The sequence below is a fragment of the Oncorhynchus mykiss genome, chromosome 11, assembly GCF_057628025.1.
Source record: "Oncorhynchus mykiss isolate SJ-2025 chromosome 11, ASM5762802v1, whole genome shotgun sequence".
Lineage (NCBI taxonomy): Eukaryota > Metazoa > Chordata > Actinopteri > Salmoniformes > Salmonidae > Oncorhynchus > Oncorhynchus mykiss.
The window spans coordinates 77,251,251-77,274,922 of NC_143032.1; the positions used below are offsets into that span (position 1 = coordinate 77,251,251).

The 23,672-nt window shown below is 43.9% G+C and overlaps 1 pseudogene across 1 annotated transcript; it reads right to left on the reverse strand.

Annotated features, from left to right (window-relative positions):
- Nucleotides 1-1,519: 1,519 nt before the first annotated feature.
- On the reverse strand, nucleotides 1,520-7,439 carry LOC110536390 (uncharacterized; annotated as a pseudogene). Its single transcript, XR_002475422.3, has 5 exons — nucleotides 4,237-7,439; nucleotides 3,659-3,755; nucleotides 3,458-3,571; nucleotides 2,990-3,156; nucleotides 1,520-2,717 (listed from the first exon to the last, which is right to left on the reverse strand). The product of XR_002475422.3 is annotated as an uncharacterized LOC110536390 (transcript).
- Between the last annotated feature and the right edge of the window lie 16,233 nt (nucleotides 7,440-23,672).

Genomic DNA, 23,672 nt, shown 5'->3' on the forward strand with positions numbered 1-23,672 from the left:
TGACCCCAAGCATACTTCCAAAGTTGTGGCAAAATGACTTAAGGACAACACGGTCAAGGTTTTGGAGTGGCCAGCACAAAGCCCTGACCTCAATCCCATAGAAAATTTGTGGGCAGAACTGAAAAAGCATGTGCGAGCAAGGAGGCCTACAAACCTGACTCAGTTACACCAGCACTGTCTGGAAGAATGGGCCAAAATGCACCCAACTTATTGTGGGAATCTTGTGGAAGGCTACCCAAAACATTTGACCCAAGTTAAACAATTTAAAGGCAATGTTACCAAATACTAATTGAGTGTATGTAAACTTCTGACCCACTGGGAATGTGATTTAAGAAATAAAACCTGAAATAAGTAATTGTATCTACTATTATTCTGACATTTCACATTCTTAAAATAAAGTGGTGATCCTAACTGACCTAAACAGGGAATTTTTACTAGGATTAAATGTCAGGAATTGTGAAAAACTGAGTTGAAATGTATTTGGCTAAGGTGTATGTAAACGTCCGACAGAGAAAGAGAAATAAAGAGAGAGCTGAAATACCAGTGTGGTGAGATTAAATGTCTGGAGGTGAAAGGGTGCCACCCTGACTGTCCTATTATTCTCTGCTCCTGAAATACCACAAAGCCAGGCTGACCCTGTTAGAAGACATCCCCACCTGAAAGTGAACAAAGCCTGAACCCATTAGGAGAAACCCCAGATAAATGCTCAGGAACATCCCCGTGCCATTTAGTTACGTAATAGGAGACCAGTGTCATTTAACGTGTGAGAATGCAAACATTTGATTATGCCGCACATGGTTTCCCATAAACCTCAACTACTTGACCCTACTGATCAGTGATGTGCCTTCATTCACATCTGAACTGAAGCTCTACTCCCGGCTTCTCTACCTCTAGGAGATACCGGGGGCAGGTGGCAGAGTCACTTGAGTAGACTAGAGAAGTTACTTTTTATGAAGATTAGACCAGCGTACCCAACTTGGTGATATTGAAGAACTGTATGGTATGAGGTATTAGAACGTCTCTGGCATAGTTGTGGAATTACTTTGGTTATTTCAAAAACAATCCTGACAAGCACACGTAGGAATGATTATTTACCGGTGTAGAAAGAGGCCTGGAGTCCTGTATACTACTGGAGATTAAATGTTGTGATCCAGCGACCGACTGAACCATTTCTAGCTTTGCATTTTCTAGTCTTTACAGGAGGGTCTCCCCCTCAAGTCAAATGAGCAAAGCTTTATTTTTAATCAGCTGTGTTGTGTTAGGGCAAAATCCAAAACCTGCACCCAGGGCAGGTCCCCGCAGATCGAGTGAAAGGACATGCTGAATGGTCGGCTTCTTGGAGAAAGCAATAGCCATTTAAAAGACAACTTAATAAACACACTGTAGAATGTAGTGGAAATACCATGGCAAAAAGAGTCAAGACACCCAAGCTTGCCCATTAGATGGTGCCACTCTAGTCAATGGTAGTTTCAGTCTCCAACCTTCTCTGTACGACAGATCTCATGAGTGACAAACGAGATGCAATGCAAAGTTTTTTTTAATGCAGTAATTTAGCGCAACAAGGAGAGTGTAACAAAGTTATACAGAGGAAAACATTCCTACATGCTAAAACGGATAACATACAGAAGACGCCGGAGCAGAATACTCAAATAAATAAGTGTCTTTAGAACGATCAGTCCCCATCCCCCAGCTAAATATAATGTACACAAATACTGGATGCATTCATTTCCCCGGGAACCCAACAATGTGGGGATAGATTATTAAGCAATCTTACAAAACCACTAGCAATCAAGTAGTGATGCCAAATTAAGATGTCAAGAACTACATCTCCCACAAGTCAATGCAGGATCACCCATTGTACAGACCTGCTGTAATAGAGGAGATTACGTGCTTAACTTAGTTTTAAAAACACGAGGTAAACTAGATTTAGCCTGGTCACAGATGAGTTTGTACTGTAAAGACAAAATATAGCCATTGGCTCAACAGCACAAACAGATCTGGGAAAAGGCTATCATTTTGCCATCTATACATCAATATAAAGCATGATCTACTGTAGTCACTTAACACTACATGAAAATATAAGGGAGATCTATAGGTTGGATCATTGATTTATTGGGCCAATAGGGCTCACGTCAGACACTGATCAGCTGAGGGAACAGTTCATTGGCGAACACATCATCCCAGGATCCCTCAGAGCAGAGGGGGGAGGACATGTCGCTGAAGGGGGAAGGGGACCGCTCGTATCCGGAGTCGCTGTAGGTCTCAGTCAGGTAGGTACCGGTCTTCTCCAGGCCACCCAGGGCCAGGTCAGAGGTCGGCAAGACCGCGGACAGGAAGTCATCCAACACCCCATGACTCTCAGGGATGATGACCACTTCCTCCGGCTCGTCTTTGACACACACCACCTCGCAGACCTCCTCAGCCAAAGAGAAGACCTCCTCCATCTTTGTTACACTCTCCTCGTAATGCACTTCCTGCTGCCCAGGGGGAAGCGCCACCCCCTCCACAGGCTTGGTGTAGATGTGGTCAAAGTGGATCAGTTCATTAAGGGCCTCCAGCTTAACTGGTGTGGCCCCCAGAGCTGCAGGTGAGGGGGCAGGTACTCCTGCCCCCCCTCCGACCAGCAGCATCTCCTGCGCCTGGATCTCCTGCTCACTACACTCCTTGAGGAACAGCTCTGGGTCAAGGATGTCCAGAATGCCCAGCAAGAGATCAGACTGGAGAAGGGTGAGAAGGAGAGAATTACAACTCTGAACAGAGGTAGAAGACCATAGTTGAGTCTATGGGTGGATCTGGAAATGGCCACCAATAAACAGGACTGGGACAAGAAGAACACTACTGGAAAAGCTCTTGGCAACACACATCCAATCAATTACTATTCATTATAAAAAAGTGCTGGTACATGGTTTCTTCTCCAATTGACAACGCCCACATCACACTACAAAATGTCTGTTTACATTAGCCGTAGAAGACAAAAAAATGGTCTCACCTCAGAGTCTGTAGAGTCAGGACTATCTGTATCCATTGGGAAATCTTCAGATTTGGGCATTGCTGGGCCTGCACCTGCTGCGGAGGCACACATAGCCTGAGTACTGCAGACTCAGAAGACCCGATCCCCAAACCTGCATCAATCCCACTGGACTCCAACACCTGACCCTGAGGAGAGAGGTGTTAACAGTCCATTTTAAAAATGTTATTTGTCACATGCTCCAAATACAACCGGTGTAGTAGACTTACTGTGAAATGATTACTGACAAACCCTTAAACAATGCAGGTAAGAAAATAGAGTTGAAATATCTACTAAATAAACTAAAGTGGATACCGGGACCAAGTAAATGTGCAGATTAGTAGGTAATATTACTGATCCAAGGCTATAACAGATCTGACAGCCAACCAGGTGGCAACTTAGTTCACCCCCCACCCTCTGAATAAGTAGCAACTCCACAAATCCTCTTACCTCTTTGGCTTCCAGGGCGTCCAACCCCAGCCTCTGTCTCAGTTCCTCATTCTCGTTCACCAAGCCACATGTCTTTTGCTGTAAAAGCCTGTTCTCAACATGAAGTTTCTTGTTCTATAGAAGGGAAAAAAAAACGTGTGAACACCTCAGCCTAGCAGCCTTTTACACCATGACACGTTTACATGGTGGATATACATTTACCTCCAACTCCAACGCGAGAACTTGGTCTTCCAGGTCCCCCATTTTAGCTTTTTTTCTGTCTCTGGCTGTCTGGGCTGCAACTCTGTTCTTCAGTTTCCTGAAGAGGACAGACATGTGAAGCATTTTTTCTTTAGAAATCGCTGACAGGACAAGTTGAACAGGAATGGCTTGTTAGTTATTGCACAATCAGCCGCCATATTCCTGCCACGCAGGCAGAACAGATCGAGTACAGCGCTGCTTCAAATATGAAAACCGGATCAGCTGACTGACTGTAGACTCCTCAAAGCCGTTGATAAAGCAATACCTGTTGACCGAGTTGTCTTTGGCCTACGAATCTACCTTATATTCTACATGTAGAACGTGCATGTTTTATTCTTAGACTAGTTATTGGAAAGACGGAGAAGTTCATGGACTCTTTCCAGATGTGGGGAGAAGGGAGTAGCCGGCTTCCGTTGGACAATCAATTCACCATTGTTCCCGTTTGGGTCACAAGATATCGCATTTGATTGCTAGATAATCATTAACATAAGCCTAGTCATGAACAATGTCACACTAAACAGCCCCTTCATGAAACTAACCTGCGAAGCTGCTTTTCTTCAGGACTCAAATGAGTGAGTCTCTGTCTTTTTCGCAGAGGTGGCCCAGTTGTCGAATTTGAGTCGGAATCCGAAGAATTGGCTTGGTTCGAAGCAGATGAAGGCAAAACGACCGAAATGGACCGTCTGTAGCACTGTGTTGCGCTGGGAGAGCCATGCTGTTTCCCAGATATCAAGATGACTTTATGTCCCGCTGTCACCACGACCATCTTGTTTACCTTATGGACCTATATTGCTTAGAAATATTAGGGAAGTTATTATTATTATTTTTTTTCAAAGAAACCTAAGGTTTCTCTCGGTCTTTCTATCCCCGTCAGTTCTCAAATATAAAAACGAGTACCGCTCGCTATGTATTTCTACAGTCGTGGTGAAATGTGATTGGCTCTCAGAGGCTGTGACGCTAGTCTCTGATTTGTCATAGAGCTGATGTAATTAGCATTCCTCCCCTTTCCTGTTGGTCTCATTTCCAGTCCAGGCTACGACAGATATAGAGAAAGGACCTCTGCCTACGCTTGGCACTAATAACAAACCCGACCGTTAAAAATTCCCAATAAAAATAACTAGAGGCAAGTATTTTCACCCTGGTGTATTAGACTACCTTCTCTTTAGACACATTAAAAGTCTGTTTCTAAATAGTAAATTAGTTTTCTTTTGGAGTACTTTCAGAATAGTTTACTTTATTCGAACGTTCTAACATTCTACTTTATAGGCCTACATAATAGTTCTAACATTCTACTTTATAGGCCTACATAATAGTTCTAACGTTCTAACATTCTACTTTATAGGCCTACATAATAGTTCTAACATTCTACTTTATAGGCCTACATAATTGTTCTAACATTCTAACATTCTACTTTATTGGCCTATATAATTGTTCTAACGTTCTAACATTCTACTCAGTAGGCCTACATGATTGTTCTAATGTTCTAACATTCTACTCAGTAGGCCTACATAATTGTTCTAATGTTCATAATTGTTCTAACGTTCTAACATTTTATTCAGTAGGCCTACATAATTGTTCTAATGTTCATAATTGTTCTAACGTTCTAACATTTTATTCAGTAGGCCTACATAATTGTTCTAATGTTCATAATTGTTCTAACGTTCTAACATTTTATTCAGTAGGCCTACATAATTGTTCTAATGTTCATAATTGTTCTAACGTTCTAACATTTTATTCAGTAGGCCTACATAATTGTTCTAATGTTCATAATTGTTCTAACGTTCTAACATTTTATTCAGTAGGCCTACATAATTGTTCTAATGTTCATAATTGTTCTAACGTTCTAACATTCTACTCAGTAGGCCTACATAATTGTTCTAATGTTCATAATTGTTCTAACGTTCTAACATTTTATTCAGTAGGCCTACATAATTGTTCTAATGTTCATAATTGTTCTAACGTTCTAACATTTTATTCAGTAGGCCTACATAATTGTTCTAATGTTCATAATTGTTCTAACGTTCTAACATTCTACTCAGTAGGCCTACATAATTGTTCTAATGTTCATAATTGTTCTAACGTTCTAACATTCTACTCAGTAGGCCTACATAATTGTTCTAATGTTCATAATTGTTCTAACGTTCTAACATTTTATTCAGTAGGCCTACATAATTGTTCTAATGTTCATAATTGTTCTAACGTTCTAACATTTTATTCAGTAGGCCTACATAATTGCAGTTGTAAAAGAAGACTATTGCAATGGACGATTTGCAGAAGTTATTGCAGAAGGTTGCATCAGGTGTTTTCACCACTGTCTCTGAATCCCCCCATTGGTTTCTCCTCCACCATTCAATAGTACATGCTGTTTGTAAATGTATATTGAATTTAGATTACTCGCCTGCCATTGTACAACTGCAATCCATCTCACTCGTGTTGTGTGTGTGGCATTCAGGTCAAATAATGAAAAAGAACAGTTTTGTAGCATGGCATTGACTTGGTTTGGATCATACAGGTCAATACTATGGGAATGTTTATGACATGTTTTTGTCTTTTTATTCCCCAGTCCTTATTTGCATGCAGTACATGTTCTCTGTTCTATGTCATGTCTCACCGGTATGTTGAAGGTATGTTTACAGTGCATTTGGAAAGTATTTAGTCCCCTTCATGGCACCTGATCTCAATTTCGAGTCACATAGCAAAGGCTCTGACTACTTATGTAATGAAGGTATATTTGTTTGATTGATGAGGAAAATAATACATTTTTTATATATAGATATATTTTAATAAGGCCGTAACGTAACAAAAAAGTGGAAAAAGTCAAGGGGTCTGAATACTTTCCGAATGGACTATATGGTGCAATGAGGAGGAACATCAGTTTGTTTTTTTCCCCCATACCTTTCCCAGTAGTCTGACATCTTTAACATTCCTTCAGTGAAGAAAGTGTGGCTTGGAATACAGACAATTTGTTAAAGGCCCAATGCAGCTGTTTTTATCTCAATATCAAATCATTTCTGGGTAACAATTAAGTACCCTACCATTAAATTAAAATGGTCAAAAAGAAACAAAAATAGCTTCTTAGAAAAGAGACATTTCCCAAACAAACAATTTTGCCAGGACTGTCTGGTAATGGTCTGAGTGGCAGAGGGGTTTGAACTCTCTTTCTTATTGGTCTATTAACTCATTTACTACCCAGTGATCTCACCAAAACAGGCTGACATTTCAGACGGTCTTTTCAAACAGCTCTCACACTAAAATGCATTATCTTACTTTTCCCAATTTCACAGGATTATTTCATCATTTACATTTGAGTCATTTAGCAGATGCTCTTATCCAGAGAAAAGCACTTTTTTTAGACTGCACTGGGCCTTTAAAGCTATGTTTTGCAACTTTAAACACACACACACACACACACACACACACACACACACACACACACTCTTGTGTTGGGATTTCATCATCCAACTGCAACAAGATGTTCAGCCTCTGATCTCTGTCCATGGAATAGACGGAATTCTCCAGAATGTTCTGTTTACTTCTTTGTTTTAATATTTTGATAATACAGACCACTTCTCTCTCTGTATTGTCTATTCCTTGTTGTGCTTTTGACAGTCTGAAGTTCATTTTCAGTGTTAGAAAATGACTGTCATGTATTGTTACATATAGAATTTCTGAATATGTGATCTTGGTTATGTGATTTCTTCATTGTCCATTCAGTTGTATGTATTAATAGACAACTGACTAAATGTAACCTCTTTGTAGACCTCAATCAATTATTTCTTTATTATTTACCAGCAGAATGAAATGCAAAACGCACACACAGCCTACTATCACATATTTTGTTGGGTTTTGTTTCCAGTGTCAGTGGCTATTCACTGTGTTTCAGAGAACAATGTAGGCCTAAACTCTGACTATGTTCAATCAATCAAATGGTTTTTACATCAGCTGTTGTCACAAAGAGCTTTACAGACACCCAGCCTAAAACCTCAGAGAGCAAGCAATGCAGATGTAGAGTTGGAAGTCGGAAATGTACATACACCTTAGCCAAATACATTTAAACTCATTCGTGACATTTAATCCTAGTAAATATTCCCTGTTTTAGGTCAGGTAGGATCACCACTTCATTTTAAGAATGTGAAATGTCAGAATAATAGTAGAATAATGATTTATTTCATATTTTATTTATTTCATCACATTCCCAGTGGGTCAGAAGTTTACATACACTCAATGAGTATTTGGTAGCATTGCCTTTAAACTGTTTAACTTGGGTCAAATGTTTCGGGTGGCCTTCCACAAGTTTCCCACAATAAGTTGAGTGAATTTTGGCCCATTCCTCCTGACAGAGCTGGTGTAACTGAGTCAAGTTTGTAGGCCTCCTTACTTGAACACGCTTTTTCAGTTCTGCCCACACATTTTCTATAAGATGAGGTCAGGGCTTTGTGATGGCAACTCCAATACCTTGACTTTGTTGTCCTTAAGCCATTTTGCCACAACTTTGGAAGTATGCTTGGGGTCATTGTCCATTTGGAAGACCCATTTGCGACCAAGCTTTAACTTCCACATAGTCTATGTAAACTTCTGGCCCACTGGAATTGTGATACAGTGAATTATAAGTGAAATAATCTGTCTGTAAACAATTGTTGGAAAGATTACTTGTGTCGTGCACACAGTAGATGTCCTAAACGACTTGCCGAAACTATAGTTTGTTAACAAGAAATTTATGGAGTGGTTGAAAATGACTTTTAATGACTCCAACCTAAGCTTATGTAAAATTCTGACTTCAACTGTATCTAAAGCAGATGTGGTTTACAGGGTGCAGTTCTGCCCCTGTGAATGTCACCTCAATAGTGCTGGAAACAGGAACTGCTAGAGAAAACAGGCTGTTAGTGTAGCTTTACAACCCACTGGCGAATTAACATCTGACAAGTGAGCGTTCATAGACCAGTCTCTTCTTTGGTGTTCTCATGTTTACACATCGTCTGGGAGAAAAATCAGGATGCACTGTCTGAGGCTTCTGTTACTCACAACGACTATTAAAATAGATATTTCTTTCTGTGCACTTTAACCCGTTCAATGTGAGTCAAGCAGTTGATTTATATCTCATTAGATGTTGAAATAGGATGTAGCTTATCATCATTTTGTCACTGGATCAGGGATTTTATGTTACAGAATCACCATGTCCTGATGTGTATTTTCAATGTGAGTCTATGGCTGCATTTACACAGGCTGCCCAAATTCGGATATTTTTCTACTAATTGGTCTTTTGACCAATTACATAAGATATTTTCACATTCAATTCTTTTTCAGAGCTGACCTGATTGGTCAAAATACCAATTAGTGGAAAAAAAGACCAGAATTGGGCTGCCACACCAGAGGCAGACGCAGCCTATGTAATATGTAATGTGTAATATGATACAAGACAAAGCGGACCATATGAGTAGCCTCAGCCTCAGTGGTGTAAAGTACTTAAGTAAAAATATTTCTTAAGTAGTTTTTTGGGGGTACCTGTACCTTATTTTACTATGTATATTTCTGACAACTTTGACTTTTTCCTCACTACATTCCTAAAGAAAATAATATACTTTTTACTCCGGACATTTTCCCTGACAACCAAAAGTAATCGTTACATTTTGAATGCTTTGCAGGACAGGAAAATGGTCCAATTCACACACTTATCAAGAGAACATCCCTGGTCATCTCTACCGCCTCTGATCTGATGACTCACTAAACACAAATGCTTCTTTGTAAATTATGTCTGAGTGTTGGAGTGTGGCCCTAGATATCCGTAAATTAAAAAAACAAGAAAATCCTACCGTCTCGTTTGCTTAATATAAGGAATTTGAAATGATTTACACTTTTACTTTTGATAGTTAAGTATATTTTAGCAATTACATGTACTTTTTACACTTAACTATATTTAAAACCAAATACTTTTAGACATTTACTCAATTAGTATTTTACTGTGTGACTTTCACTTTTACTTGAGTAATTTTCTATGAAGCTATCTTCACTTTTACTCAAGTATGACAGTTGGGTACTTTTCCCACCATTGACACTAGTAAGAATGTTATAAATCCCTGTATCGCTATTGATAGATTGGTTGTCTTTAACTTGGGAAGTTCTTGAGGGGCCTGTTATGTGAGCTGGCGAGAGATGAGTGTCACATGTGGTTTCTGTAAAGTGAGTGATTTCTATTTACAGTGAACCAGTGTACAAGTATTCATATAATAGAGGTTCTGTTGAAATACATAAGAGAACATTGTATGTAAGCCTCAGTCCTGTTTCTGTAGCGTAAGGCAGCTTGATGTGCATGTAGTTTCTCCTAGACAGAACGCTAGTCTGAGCCCTTAGCCAAACCAAAGACACTAAACGGTCACACGCACTAGTACATTTCATGAGTATACAGCACATCCTGTATGGGATCCTAGATATCCTGCCGCTCGGCCCCACCACCACCTCCACCTCCGGGGTATCTATCTGGATTAGCTACTATTTCGGTTGTGGTTTGGGAAAGTAAATAAAGATGAACCAAAGGTAAAACTGCAAAAAGGCTGAAGAGTTCCAGTGAAGAGTATTTTCAAAACTACAGGTAGGTATATAGCATGACATATATTTTCTTGAGAACGACTCATAGTTGCACAGTTATATCTAAACTTGAGATGCATGTCTTTCGTTCAATTTGACAGCCCAAGTTTTAACTCATATTTTCATGTGAAAAAATTGCATTGATATCCATGAGAGATTGGTGTTAAATTAGAAGATTCAGTGCATTCTGATAATTGTGTGTTTAGGAGATTTTACAGGGTTAACCTAAGCACAATTAGAACAGTGTGTTGTGTGAGGGGACTATATAGATAAAGGAGTGGTTTTAAGAACGCTCTCTTTACTCAGCACTCACTGTATTTGTTTAGCCTAATGATCCAGGGTTTGGTTCATGTAGAGAGAGAGGGGCACTGAGAGGTACAGTGTCCAAAGTAAACCTAGTGACCCGCCCTGTAGCTCCCAAACCGCACCAGACCCAGCCAATGTAATCACTATGTACAAGCACCAGGAGGGAGGGAGGGAAGGAGGTAGGGAGATACCCCAACCCTGTCCAGAACACACCAGAGGCAGACCTTACATGATTAGGGGGTTAGGGGTTGTGAATTACAGATCTCTGTTCATATAGGCTTAGTTATCCCACATAATAACCCCCAGAGAGGGGGAGTGTACAAGGCACTTAGTTATCCCACATAATAACCCCCAGAGAGGGGGAGTGCACTTAGTTATCCCACATAATAACCCCCAAAGAGGGGGAGTGTACAAGGCACTTAGTTATCCCACATAATAACCCCCAGAGAGGGGGAGTGTACAAGGCACTTAGTTATCCCACATAATAACCCCCAGAGAGGGGGAGTGTACAAGGTATTTATGTTAATTTATAACCTTCAGAGAGCACAAGGCATACATCATAGTTCTGTTCCATTCCAGAACACTTATGGGTTCCAGATGGTGATGCAACTGTGCTGTAACATTCTCCCTCATTTTCCAGCTAAGCAGCATTGTGTGGAAGTTATATTGCACAGTAAAAAATGAATATGTTTTTTTGTGTTAAAGTTTTTAATAAACTATTAAAAAATACGAAATCAGACGGAAACAACCATCCAATAAACAGACAAACTGTAACGGAATTCCTCTTCTTCAGAGGAGGAGTCGCAAGGATCAGACCAATGTGCAGCATGGTAAGTGTCCATAATGATATATTTAACAAATCAACTGAAGAAAATAACAAACAAACAACTGAAACAACTGAAACAACTGAAACAGTCCCGTATGGTGACAGCACTAACACAGGATACAACCACCCACAAAACACAATAGAAAACAGGCTACCTAAATATGACTCCCAATCAGAGACAACGACTGACACCTGCCTCTGATTCAGAACCGGTGAGGAAGCTTGACCCCAGTGATGTCCTTGGCCGTACGCACTACCCTCTGTAGCGCCTTCCGGTCAGATGCCGAGCAGCTGCCATACCAGGCGCTGATGCAACCGGTCAGGATGCTCTCGATGGTGCAGCTGTAGGACTTTTGAGGATCTGGGCACCCATGCCAAATCTTTTCCGTCTCCTGAGGGAGAAAAGGTGTTGTCGCGCCCTCTTCACGACTGTCTTGGTATATTTGGACCATGATAGCTTGTTAGTGATGTAGACACCAAGGAACTTGAATTTCTCAACCTGCTCCACTTCAGCCCCGTCAATGTTAATGAGGGCCTGTTCAGCCCTCCTTTCCTGTATGTTTCCATGTGGGAAAGGGCAGTGTGGAGTGCGATTGAGATTGCGTCATCTGTGGATCTGTTGGGGCGGTATGCAAATTGGAGTGGGTCTAGGGTTTCTGGCATGATGGTGTTAATGTGAGCCATGACCAGCCTTTCAAAGCACTTCATGGCTAGTGACGTGAGTTCTATGGGGCGGTAATAATTTTGGAAGGTTACCTTTGCTATCTTGGGCACTGGGACAATGGTGGTCTCTTTGAAACATGTAGGTATCACAGACTCGGCCAGGGAGAGGTTGAAAATGTCAGTGAAGACACTTGCCATTTGGGCTGTGCATGCTTTAAATCATATCAAATCAAATTTCATTGGTCACATACACATGGTTAGCAGATGTTATTGCGAGTGTAGAGCAGTGCTTGTGCTTCTAGTTCCGACAGTGCAGTAATATCGAACATGTAATCTAACAATTCCACAACAACTACCTAAGACACACAAATCTAAGTAAAGGGATCGAATGAGAATATGTGCATATAAATATATGGATGAGCAACGGTCATCTTGCATAGGCAAGATGCAATAGATGGTAAAAAATACAGCATATACATATGGGATGAGTAATGCAAGATGTAAACATCATCATTAAAGTGACATTAAGTGACTAGTGATCCATGGCTGTTTAACAGTCTGATGGCCTTGAGATAATAAGTTATTTTTCAGTCTCTCGGTCAGCTTTGATGCACCTGTACTGACCTCGCCTTCTGGATGGTAGCGGGGTGAACAGGCAGTGGCTCAGGTGGTTGTTGTCCTTGATTATCTTTTTGGCCTTCCTGTGACATCGGGTGCTGTAGGTGTACTGGAGGGTAGGTAGTTTGCCCCGGTGATGCGTTGTGCAGACTGCACCACCCTCTTGAGAGCCCTGCGGTTGTGGGCAGTGAAGTTTCCGTACCAGGCTGTAATACAGCCCGACAGGATGCTCTCAATTGTGCATCTGTAAAAGTTTGTGAGGGTTTTAGGTGACAAGCCAAATTTCTTCAGCCTCCTAAGGTTGAAGAGGCGCTGTTGCTCCTTCTTCACCACACTGTCTGTGTAGGTGGAACAGTTTGTCCGTGATGTGTACGCAGAGCAACTTAAAACTTTCCACCTTCTCCACTGCTATCCTGTCTATGTGGATAGGGGTGTGCTCCCTCTGCTGTTTCCTGAAGTCCACGATCATCTCCATTGTTTTGTTGACGTTGAGTGAGAGGTTGTTTTCCTGACACCACACTCAGAGTGCCCTCACCTTCTCCCTATATTCTGTCTCGTCATTGTTGGTGATCAAGCCTACCACTGTTGTGTTGTCTGCAAACTTCATGACCAAGTTGGAGGCCTGCATGTCCACGCGGTCATAGGTGAAGAGATATTACAAGAGGGGGCTGAGCACGCACCCTTGTGGAGCCCCAGTGTTGAGGATCAGCGAAGTGGACATGTTGTTTCCTACCTTCACCACCTGGGGGCGGCCCGTCAGGAAGTCCAGGACCCAATTGCACAGGGCGGGGTTGAGACCCAGGGCCTCAAGCTTAATGATGAGCTAGGAGGGTACTATAGTGTTGAATGATGAGCTGTAGTCAATGAACTGCATTCTTACATAGGTATTCCTTTTGAAGTGGGTCTAGGGTGACAGGTAAACTAGAGGTGATATGATCATTGACTAGTCTCCCAAAGCACTTCATGATGACAGAAGTGAGTGCTACGAGGCGATAGTCATTCAGTTCAGTTACCTTTTCCTTCTTAGTAATGCGACTGGCCCCGTGGCTTTTGTGAATGTTGACCTGTTTAAAGGTCTTGCTCACATCGGCTATGGAGAGTGTGATCACACAGTCGTCCATTCTTTTCTATCAATGAAAAAGGTTTGTTGTAGCCTATAGTTTTGCTTTGTCTGAATCTACATTGACCCACACAGTGCAGTATTCCAGGTAAGCCTGGTTACAACAGTCTCGGTAGTGGATGTGGGATCTGTAGTCTCATTGGTAAACATTGACGCCCATGTGTGTCTAGCAGGGCGTGGCCTGGCCTCCAGCACCGTTAGCTAGTTAGTTTCCAGTGTTGGATTAGACAATAGGGGTGATCAGCGTCACTCCCTGATAAAGCTTGTCAGCGTGCGTGTGGTGATGGGGCCATGATGTTTAGTGTTTAAACGCCTCCTGATCATACCCAGTATAGATTCTACCATACTGTTTATCCTGAATGGAGCCTCCAGCCTTTTCTTTCCGTCTTGCTTCCGGGTCATCACTGTCTTGCTTTTTCTGTGTTTCTGTCTGTCTTTCTCTCTGTATCTCTCTCTTTTCTCAATGTATTTACACCAGTATCTCTGTCTTTCTCCATCTCTCTCTGTCCCCGTCTTTTTTAAGTTTGGACAGTGTAAAGCTGTGGGGGGAAATGGGGCAGTGATGGGGCAATGATGTTTACCCACTTCCTGATCACGCTGTACGGCAGCACACACCTGCTATGGTGTTTATATTGGCTGAAGCCTTCCCAGCCGCGTCACAGTTCCTCAGTTCCTCAGTTTCTGTCTCTGTTGCTCTCAGTCTTTCTGAATGTTTATGTCTGTTCTTCTCTCTGTCTTTCTGAATGTTTCTCCCTGTTGCTCTCTGTCTTTCTGAATGTTGCTCTCTGTCTTTCTGAATGTTTCTCTCTGTCCTTCTCTCGTCTTTTGCTTATTTTCTGTCTTTCTTTCTCTCTCTATTTCTGTTTGTCACAATATTTCTGTATTTCTCTTGCAACTCTCTGACACACCCACTCAGTCTGACACACCCACTGAAACAAATGTAAATCTGAGTATATTCTTAATATGGGTTTGAGGGAAGCCGAATATGTACAATAACCTGCTTGATAACTTAGCCTTAAAATAGGCCTACCTTTTTGGGACAGCTTTTTACTTCTATTATGTGACATTAGAGCACGTGTCAAACCCATTCCACGGAGGGCTGAGTGCCGGCGGGTTTTCTCTCCACCCTTGTTCTTGAACAATGAATTTGAACATCTTGGCCATGTTCTGTTATAATCTCCACCCGGCACAGCCAGAAGAGGCCACCCCACATAACCTGGTTCCTCTCTAGGTTTCTTCCTAGGTTTTGGCCTTTCTAGGGAGTTTTTCCTAGCCACCGTGCTTCTACACCTGCATTGCTTGCTGTTTGGGGTTTTTAGGCTGGGTTTCTGTACAGCACTTTGAGATATCAGCTGATGTACGAAGGGCTATATAAATACATTTGATTTGATTTGATTTGATGAATTAAGGAAACTAACCACGTCATCTAGTTGTTTCATTGAAAGGAAAAAAGAGAAAACCCACATACGTGGGTCACATACGTGGGTTGTTATTCTTCACCTCTCCCCACTCTCTGATTAGATATCTAAATTGTGCACATGCTTCCCCTGTACAGTAGATCAAATCAAATGTTATTTGTCACATGCGCCAAATACAACAAGTGTAGTAGACCTTACTGTGAAATGCTTAGAAATAGAGTTAATTAAGAAAAATATTTTACTAAATAAAATTAAGTAAAAAAATAAATAAAAAGTAACACAATGAAATTACATAACAATAATGAGGCCATATACAGGGGGTACCGGTACTGAGTCAATGTGAGGGGGTACAGGTCAGTCGAGGTCATTTGTACATGTAGGTAGGGGTGAAGTGACTATGCATAGATAATAAACAGTGAGTAAAAGCAATGTAAAAACAAGGGGGGCTCCAGTACCGGTAAGGGGGTTCAACGTAAATAGTCCAGATAGCCATTAGATTAATTGCACAGCAGTCTTATAGCTGGGACAGCAGTCTTATAGCTGGGACAGCAGTCTTATAGCTTGGGCAGCAGTCTTATAGCTTGGACAGCAGTCTTATAGCTGGGACAGCAGTCTTATAGCTTGGACAGCAGTCTCATAGCTGGGACAGCAGTCTTATAGCTTGGACAGCAGTCTTATAGCTGGGACAGCAGTCTTATAGCTTGGACAGCAGTCTTACAGCTTGGACAGCAGTCTTATAGCTTGGACAGCAGTCTTATAGCTTGGACAGCAGTCTTATAGCGGGGACAGCAGTCTTATAGCTGGGACAGCAGTCTTATAGCTTGGACAGCAGTCTTATAGCTTGGACAGCAGTCTTATAGCTTGGACAGCAGTCTTATAGCTGGGACAGCAGTCTTATAGCTTGGACAGCAGTCTTATAGCTGGGACAGCAGTCTTATAGCTTGGACAGCAGTCTTATAGCTTGGACAGCAGTCTTATAGCGGGGACAGCAGTCTTATAGCGGGGACAGCAGTCTTATAGCTGGGACAGCAGTCTTATAGCTTGGACAGCAGTCTTATAGCTTGGACAGCAGTCTTATAGCTGGGACAGCAGTCTTATAGCTGGGACAGCAGTCTTAAAGCTGGGACAGCAGTCTTATAGCTGGGACAGCAGTCTTATAGCGGGGACAGCAGTCTTATAGCTTGGACAGCAGTCTTATAGCTTGGACAGCAGTCTTATAGCGGGGACAGCAGTCTTATAGCTGGGACAGCAGTTTTATAGCTGGGACAGCAGTCTTATAGCTGGGACAGCAGTCTTATAGCGGGGACAGCAGTCTTATAGCTTGGACAGCAGTCTTATAGCGGGGACAGCAGTCTTATAGCTTGGACAGCAGTCTTATAGCTGGGACAGCAGTCTTATAGCTGGGACAGCAGTCTTATAGCTTGGACAGCAGTCTTATAGCTTGGACAGCAGTCTTATAGTTGGGACAGCAGTCTTATAGCTTGGACAGCAGTCTTATAGCTTGGACAGCAGTCTTATAGCTGGGACAGCAGTCTCATAGCTTGGACAGCAGTCTTATAGCTTGGACAGCAGTCTTATAGCTTGGACAGCAGTCTTATAGCTGGGACAGCAGTCTTATAGCTTGGACAGCAGTCTTATAGCTTGGACAGCAGTCTTATAGCTTGGACAGCAGTCTTATAGCTTGTACAGCAGTCTTATAGCGAGGACAGCAGTCTTATAGCTTGGACAGCAGTCTTATAGCTTGGACAGCAGTCTTATAGCGGGGACAGCAGTCTTATAGCTGGGACAGCAGTCTTATAGCGGGGACAGCAGTCTTATAGCTTGGACAGCAGTCTTATAGCTTGGACAGCAGTCTTATAGCTTGGAGAGCAGTCTTATAGCGGGGACAGCAGTCTTATAGCTTGGACAGCAGTCTTATAGCTTGGACAGCAGTCTTATAGCGGGGACAGCAGTCTTATAGCTTGGACAGCAGTCTTATAGCTTGGACAGCAGTCTTATAGCTGGGACAGCAGTCTTATAGCGGGGACAGCAGTCTTATAGCTTGGACAGCAGTCTTATAGCTTGGACAGCAGTCTTATAGCGGGGACAGCAGTCTTATAGCTTTGACAGCAGTCTTATAGCTTGGACAGCAGTCTTATAGCGGGGACAGCAGTCTTATAGCTTGGACAGCAGTCTTATAGCTTGGACAGCAGTCTTATAGCTGGGACAGCAGTCTTATAGCGGGGACAGCAGTCTTATAGCTTGGACAGCAGTCTTATAGCTGGGACAGCAGTCTTATAGCTTGGACAGCAGTCTTATAGCTTGGACAGCAGTCTTATAGTGGGGACAGCAGTCTTATAGCTGGGACAGCAGTCTTATAGCTTGGACAGCAGTCTTATAGCTGGGACAGCAGTCTTATAGCTTGGACAGCAGTCTTATAGCGGGGACAGCAGTCTTATAGCTTGGACAGCAGTCTTATAGCGGGGACAGCAGTCTTAAAGCGGGGACAGCAGTCTTATAGCTTGGACAGCAGTCTTATAGCGGGGACAGCAGTCTTATAGCTTGGACAGCAGTCTTATAGCTGGGACAGCAGTCTTATAGCTTGGACAGCAGTCTTATAGCTGGGACAGCAGTCTTATAGCGGGGACAGCAGTCTTATAGCTTGGACAGCAGTCTTATAGCGGGGACAGCAGTCTTATAGCTGGGACAGCAGTCTTATAGCGGGGACAGCAGTCTTATAGCTGGGACAGCAGTCTTATAGCGGGGACAGCAGTCTTATAGCGGGGACAGCAGTCTTATAGCGGGGACAGCAGTCTTATAGCGGGGACAGCAGTCTTATAGCTGGGACAGCAGTCTTATAGCGGGGACAGCAGTCTTATAGCGGGGACAGCAGTCTTATAGCTGGGACAGCAGTCTTATAGCGGGGACAGCAGTCTTATAGCGGGGACAGCAGTCTTATAGCTGGGACAGCAGTCTTATAGCGGGGACAGCAGTCTTATAGCTGGGACAGCAGTCTTATAGCGGGGACAGCAGTCTTATAGCGGGGACAGCAGTCTTATAGCTGGGACAGCAGTCTTATAGCGGGGACAGCAGTCTTATAGCTGGGACAGCAGTCTTATAGCTGGGACAGCAGTCTTATAGCTTGGACAGCAGTCTTATAGTGGGGACAGCAGTCTTATAGCTGGGACAGCAGTCTTATAGCTTGGACAGCAGTCTTATAGCTGGGACAGCAGTCTTATAGCTTGGACAGCAGTCTTATAGCTTGGACAGCAGTCTTATAGTGGGGACAGCAGTCTTATAGCTTGGACAGCAGTCTTATAGCGGGGACAGCAGTCTTATAGCGGGGACAGCAGTCTTATAGCTTGGACAGCAGTCTTATAGCGGGGACAGCAGTCTTATAGCTTGGACAGCAGTCTTATAGCTTGGACAGCAGTCTTATAGCGGGGACAGCAGTCTTATAGCGGGGACAGCAGTCTTATAGCTTGGACAGCAGTCTTATAGCTTGGACAGCAGTCTTATAGCTGGGACAGCAGTCTTATAGCTGGGACAGCAGTCTTATAGCTTGGACAGCAGTCTTATAGCTTGGACAGCAGTCTTATAGTTGGGACAGCAGTCTTATAGCTTGGACAGCAGTCTTATAGCTTGGACAGCAGTCTTATAGCTGGGACAGCAGTCTCATAGCGGGGACAGCAGTCTTATAGCTTGGACAGCAGTCTTATAGCTTGGACAGCAGTCTTATAGCTGGGACAGCAGTCTTATAGCTTGGACAGCAGTCTTATAGCTTGGACAGCAGTCTTATAGCTTGGACAGCAGTCTTATAGCTTGTACAGCAGTCTTATAGCGAGGACAGCAGTCTTATAGCTTGGACAGCAGTCTTATAGCTTGGACAGCAGTCTTATAGCGGGGACAGCAGTCTTATAGCTGGGACAGCAGTCTTATAGCGGGGACAGCAGTCTTATAGCTTGGACAGCAGTCTTATAGCTTGGACAGCAGTCTTATAGCTTGGAGAGCAGTCTTATAGCGGGGACAGCAGTCTTATAGCTTGGACAGCAGTCTTATAGCTTGGACAGCAGTCTTATAGCGGGGACAGCAGTCTTATAGCTTGGACAGCAGTCTTATAGCTTGGACAGCAGTCTTATAGCTGGGACAGCAGTCTTATAGCGGGGACAGCAGTCTTATAGCTTGGACAGCAGTCTTATAGCTTGGACAGCAGTCTTATAGCGGGGACAGCAGTCTTATAGCTTTGACAGCAGTCTTATAGCTTGGACAGCAGTCTTATAGCGGGGACAGCAGTCTTATAGCTTGGACAGCAGTCTTATAGCTTGGACAGCAGTCTTATAGCTGGGACAGCAGTCTTATAGCGGGGACAGCAGTCTTATAGCTTGGACAGCAGTCTTATAGCTGGGACAGCAGTCTTATAGCTTGGACAGCAGTCTTATAGCTTGGACAGCAGTCTTATAGTGGGGACAGCAGTCTTATAGCTGGGACAGCAGTCTTATAGCTTGGACAGCAGTCTTATAGCTGGGACAGCAGTCTTATAGCTTGGACAGCAGTCTTATAGCGGGGACAGCAGTCTTATAGCTTGGACAGCAGTCTTATAGCGGGGACAGCAGTCTTAAAGCGGGGACAGCAGTCTTATAGCTTGGACAGCAGTCTTATAGCGGGGACAGCAGTCTTATAGCTTGGACAGCAGTCTTATAGCTGGGACAGCAGTCTTATAGCTTGGACAGCAGTCTTATAGCTGGGACAGCAGTCTTATAGCGGGGACAGCAGTCTTATAGCTTGGACAGCAGTCTTATAGCGGGGACAGCAGTCTTATAGCTGGGACAGCAGTCTTATAGCGGGGACAGCAGTCTTATAGCTGGGACAGCAGTCTTATAGCGGGGACAGCAGTCTTATAGCGGGGACAGCAGTCTTATAGCGGGGACAGCAGTCTTATAGCGGGGACAGCAGTCTTATAGCTGGGACAGCAGTCTTATAGCGGGGACAGCAGTCTTATAGCGGGGACAGCAGTCTTATAGCTGGGACAGCAGTCTTATAGCGGGGACAGCAGTCTTATAGCGGGGACAGCAGTCTTATAGCTGGGACAGCAGTCTTATAGCGGGGACAGCAGTCTTATAGCTGGGACAGCAGTCTTATAGCGGGGACAGCAGTCTTATAGCGGGGACAGCAGTCTTATAGCTGGGACAGCAGTCTTATAGCGGGGACAGCAGTCTTATAGCTGGGACAGCAGTCTTATAGCTGGGACAGCAGTCTTATAGCTTGGACAGCAGTCTTATAGTGGGGACAGCAGTCTTATAGCTGGGACAGCAGTCTTATAGCTTGGACAGCAGTCTTATAGCTGGGACAGCAGTCTTATAGCTTGGACAGCAGTCTTATAGCTTGGACAGCAGTCTTATAGTGGGGACAGCAGTCTTATAGCTTGGACAGCAGTCTTATAGCGGGGACAGCAGTCTTATAGCGGGGACAGCAGTCTTATAGCTTGGACAGCAGTCTTATAGCGGGGACAGCAGTCTTATAGCTTGGACAGCAGTCTTATAGCTTGGACAGCAGTCTTATAGCGGGGACAGCAGTCTTATAGCGGGGACAGCAGTCTTATAGCTTGGACAGCAGTCTTATAGCGGGGACAGCAGTCTCATAGCGGGGACAGCAGTCTTATAGCGGGGACAGCAGTCTTATAGCTTGGACAGCAGTCTTATAGCGGGGACAGCAGTCTTATAGCTTGGACAGCAGTCTTATAGCTTGGACAGCAGTCTTATAGCTGGGACAGCAGTCTTATAGCTTGGACAGCAGTCTTATAGCTGGGACAGCAGTCTTATAGCTTGGACAGCAGTCTTATAGCTTTGGAGTAGAAGCACTACTACAATCAGCACAACTGCTGGTTCATTTTGACCAAGACCAAGACATCATTCTGTCATGTGACTCCTCGCCCTATGTGGTCGGGGCAGTACTCTGACATCAGACGGAGGAAGGGTCAGAGAAACCCATCGGATTCGCCACACGCACGCTGACGGGTGCTGAAAAGGGTTATTCACAGTTAGACAAGGACGGTCTGGCCATAGTTTTTGTTGTGAAAAGCTTTCATCAGGTCCTCTATGGCTGTCATTTCACCATATGCACTGACCACAAACCACTGATGAGCCATTTCATTGAATCAAGATGCATTCCTCCCATGGCTTCAGCAAGGATACAGTGCTGTACCCTCACACTGTCAGCTTATGAGTTCACTATTGTGTACAGAGTGGGGAAGGACAATGCAAATGCAGACATGCTCAGCCGTCTCCAGCTACCAGAGATGCCCGCCACAACTGTGGTGCCTCCCAAGATAATTTTCCTAATGGAGAGATTGTCAAAGTCACCTGTGAATGCCAAACAGATCAAACAGTGGACAGACCGGGATCCTATCCTGGTGGACAGACCAGGATCCTATCCTGGTGGACAGACCGGGATCCTATCCTGGTGGACAGACCGGGATCCTATCCTAGTGGACAGACCGGGATCCTATCCTGGTGGACAGACCGGGATCCTATCCTGGTGGACAGACCGGGATCCTATCCTAGTGGACAGACCGGGATCCTATCCTGGTGGACAGACCGGGATCCTATCCTGGCCCAACTGAAAAGGATCCTTATGCAGGGTTGGCCTCCCGTCGTAGAGGATGAGGGACTGAGACCTGTGCAAAGCGCAAAACTGAGCTGAGTGTGCAGGATGGCTGCATACTCTTGGGGGTCCATAGTGGTTGTTCTGCCCCCTGGCCGTGCACAAGTCATGGATAAGGTCCTTGAGGCTCACCTGGGTGCCTCCCGGATGAAAGGTTTAGCCAAATCTGACATCTGGTGGCCTAACATGGATCAGGATGTAGAAAACAAAGTGAAATCATGTTCTGAGTGCCAGATCAACCAGAAGGTGGCCCCGCCTGAACCATCACAACTACGACTGGGGGAACCATCACAACTACGACTGGGGGAACCATCACAACTAAGACTGGGGGAACCATCACAACTACGACTGGAGGAACCATGACAACTACGACTGGGGGAACCATCACAACTACGACTGGGGGAACCATCACAACTAAGACTGCGGGAACCATCACAACTAAGACTGGGGGAACCATCACAACTAAGACTGGGGGAACCATCACAACTAAGCTCTCTCGGTTCTTGTACCAGTACCACATCACGCCACAAACAACAACAGGACAGACTCCAGCTGAGATGTTGATGGGCAGAAAGCCAAAAGCTCACCTGAATCTACTGCACCCGGACATCAAAGCACGAGTGGAACAGAAGCAGGAGAAAGAAAAAGAGAGACATGACCACCATGCGAGGGAGAGACACTTATAACCCAATGACACTGTCTCCATCTGCAACTTCACAAGCAGCCAACGTTGGTTGCCAGGTATCATTCTGAGTCAGAGTGGTCCAGTCTCCTTTGTGGTCAAACTGAGTGATGGTCGAGTCATGTGCAGACAACAGGACCACATCCGCCTGCGCTATGACAAAGAAAAGACCATGGTTGCAGACGGAACAGTGGCGGGTTAACCAGGCCATCTTTCTGTTTGACAACTCAATCAAATAATCAACAAATAACTTTTCATGCTTATCTGAAAATAATTTCTGGACACAGATGACATTTCTTGCAGTTAATTGAGTGGCTACTGTTGGGAAAAGGTGACGCATTTGAGCCAAAACTATTTGCTGTGTAAATTGACCTAAATCCACTAGTGGAATTGAGTTCATTGGCCATCTCCTATAATTGTTTTAGGGTCTCTGCCAGGACTTTGTTAGGTGTATAAGCTGTGCTTTGTTCACTGCCAGCAGAGCTGACATAGCGTTCTTTTTGTATCTGTGCCCCATCACATTTTGCCCTGCCCTCACTGTAGCTGCTTACTGTCTGCATCAACAACAACAACACAGATACCAACACCAAGCCTTTACAAGCTGCAGTACAAGGAGCAGAGTGAAATCCTGACCTGGTTGAGTCTACTTGACATGATCATGTATGTTAAACTAGAGGATCACTAGGCTATCTAGAGCTCAAGGAGACTTAATATAATGGAATTACTGTACACAGTATGTGTTGGTACAGAGGTGTTGAGGATGTAGTGGTGTTGAGGATGTAGTGGTGTTGAGGATGTAGAGGTGTTGAGGATGTAGTGGTGTTGAGGTGTTGAGGATGTAGAGGTGTTGAGGTGTTGAGGTGTTGAGGATGTAGTGGTGTTGAGGTGTTGAGGATGTAGAGGTGTTGAGGATGTAGAGGTGTTGAGGTGTTGAGGTGTTGAGGTGTTGAGGTGTTGAGGTGTTGAGGTGTTGAGGATGTAGTGGTGTTGAGGTGTTGAGGATGTAGAGGTGTTGAGGATGTAGAGGTGTTGAGGTGTTGAGGTGTTGAGGTGTTGAGGTGTTGAGGATGTAGAGGTGTTGAGGTGTTGAGGTGTTGAGGTGTTGAGGTGTTGAGGATGTA